This window comes from Hyperolius riggenbachi, chromosome 12 (assembly GCF_040937935.1).
Source record: "Hyperolius riggenbachi isolate aHypRig1 chromosome 12, aHypRig1.pri, whole genome shotgun sequence".
Taxonomy (NCBI): domain Eukaryota; kingdom Metazoa; phylum Chordata; class Amphibia; order Anura; family Hyperoliidae; genus Hyperolius; species Hyperolius riggenbachi.
The window spans coordinates 89,024,464-89,026,879 of NC_090657.1; the positions used below are offsets into that span (position 1 = coordinate 89,024,464).

The 2,416-nt window shown below is 44.9% G+C and overlaps 2 non-coding genes across 2 annotated transcripts; both read right to left on the minus strand.

Annotated features, from left to right (window-relative positions):
• Positions 1-327: 327 nt before the first annotated feature.
• Positions 328-409, minus strand: TRNAL-AAG (transfer RNA leucine (anticodon AAG)). The gene has a single exon. It is a non-coding gene; the product is annotated as a tRNA-Leu (tRNA).
• Positions 410-2,117: 1,708 nt separating this feature from the next.
• On the minus strand, positions 2,118-2,199 carry TRNAL-UAG (transfer RNA leucine (anticodon UAG)). The gene has a single exon. It is a non-coding gene; the product is annotated as a tRNA-Leu (tRNA).
• Between the last annotated feature and the right edge of the window lie 217 nt (positions 2,200-2,416).

A 2,416-nucleotide genomic window follows, 5' to 3' on the forward strand; every position in this document is an offset into this window, starting at 1 on the left:
GGGGGTATGAGCCGGCCGCTCCATGGCTGGAGCGGCCGGTTAGCACAGGCAAGGCCCCTGCTAGGCCCAAGCCAAGCAGGGACCTCAAGTTCAAATGGTGCCCAAAAAAGTGCTTCAAAGTCGGCTTCAAGGAAACAGCAAGTACACCCTCTACTGGAAGTCCGGGAGCTAGGTCAGAAGTAACCTTTTCTGACCAAGATAAGCTCCTCAAGTGGCCCTGATGTATAAGCTTGGACAAGTATTTGAGCAAGTGTTAAAGCCAGAGGAGCTGAGGCCTTATCTTTCCTACATAGTATATCCTTGTCAAGCAAGCGAGAAGTTAAAGGCTGGCAGTGGTGGGATTTGAACCCACACCTCCGAGGAGACTAGAGCCTTAATCCAGCACCTTAGACCGCTCGGCCACACTACCCTGCGGATGTCTACTCTTGCGTGCTTTAAGACACGTTTTTCAAGTGTCAAAGGTTAAGCGGTTAATTACTGTGCCATCAACAGGTTTATCATCTGGGGATATGCTGCATGTTGGCAGCCATTCTCAGTTCCAAAAGGAAGAACGCATAACAGTACTGACTTTTGTTCCATTGCTCTGATACCACTGAGTGCAGCACCTACTGTCCGATCGCTTTTCCGATCGATTTTCCGATCGAAAATCAAATCGGATATGCATTAAATTATCTATCGAACCAACTATCTGCCAAAAAATCTCATGGTGTATTCCCATCATGAGACCCTGGAGGAAGCCTTCAAATAATTTTTGCATCTCAAGGAAACCGACCTTACTGGGGCAAGTGGGGAAAATGCCAGGGAACCCCTGAAAAGTCCTGAAGGAAGCTTGGGCTTCCAGGGAACCCTGGTTGAGAAAACCTGCTTTGGCCTAGCGTACAATAAAACAAATCCTCTTGAACCCCTAACTGCCCACGTAGTTAATGTATCAGCTTTTATGCAAAAGTAATGTCACCTGTCTAAAAAAATCACAATTGTCCACTTACGTACAATGTACAATGTAGCCCGTAGCACTGGAATAGATGCTATTGCACGTATACCTAAAATGCCATTCATCTACAATTGAGAGGAAACATTTGCCTACTATTGGGTAATAGGGGCAGATCTCACCTCAGTCATCTAAATGAGATCTTTGCCCTGTTTACTTTGTAGAGAGTCCTATTTATCATCTGGGGATATGCTGCATGTTGGCAGCCATTCTCAGTTCCATAAGGAAGAACGCATAACAGTACTGACTTTTGTTCCATTGCTCTGATACCACTGAGTGCAGCACCTACTGTCCGATCGCTTTTCCGATCGATTTTCCGATCGAAAATCAGATCGGATATGCATTAAATTATCTATCGAACCAACCATCTGCCAAAAAATCTCATGGTGTATTCCCATCATGAGACCCTGGAGGAAGCCTTCAAATAATTTTTGCATCTCAAGGAAACCAACCTTACTGGGGCAGGTGGGGAAAATGCCAGGGAACCCCTGAAAAGTCCTGAAGGAAGCTTGGGCTTCCAGGGAACCCTGGTTGAGAAAACCTGCTTTGGCCTAGCGTACAATAAAAGACATCCTCTCTAACCCTTAACTGCCCACGTAGTTAATGTATCAGCTTTTATGCAAAAGTAAGGTCACCTGTCTAAAAAAATCACACACACGTACAATGTGCAATGTAGCCCGTAGCACTGGAATAGATGCTATTGCACGTATACCTAAAATGCCATTCACCTACAATTGAGAGGAAACATTTGCCTACTATTGGGTAATAGGGGCAGATCTCACCTCAGTCATCTAAATGAGATCTTTGCCCTGTTTACTTTGTAGAGAGTCCTATCTGTTGCCACTGTTGCTGTCAAAAGGTCCTCCACAGCCAGGAGTTATGAGCTGTGGCACATTGTCAGAATCCAGTGGAAAAGTGCATGTAAAGGTCTTAAGCCATTGTAAGCACTTTTTTTTTCTAAACTGTATTCCTTTGTAGCGGTGAAAGAAAGTGTGGTGCTGGGAAAGCCTCATTCATGTTGTTGTGCAAGCTGATGGAGGAAAAGAGAAGTATTTGAGCTTTCTTGTTGTTGATGAAGGGACGTAGGAGATCCACAAGAGGCCTGCGAGGCAAGATAGAAGTTGTAGACTGGCAGTGGTGGGATTTGAACCCACGCCTCCAAAGAGACTGGAGCCTAAATCCAGCGCCTTAGACCGCTCAGCCACACTACCTTGCCGATATCAATTTTTTGTGTGCTTTTAAAATGAGGTGTGTATGAGTGGAATGTTGAGTGGTTGATTATTGTGCCATCAACAAGTGATCAACTGGGGACATGCTGCATGTATGCACCTATTCTCATTACCGCGGAAAGAGAAAACACTTGACAGTACTGGCTTTCCACTTTTTCACCATTTTTCACTTTTTTCACCTTCTTCACTTTTTTCACCT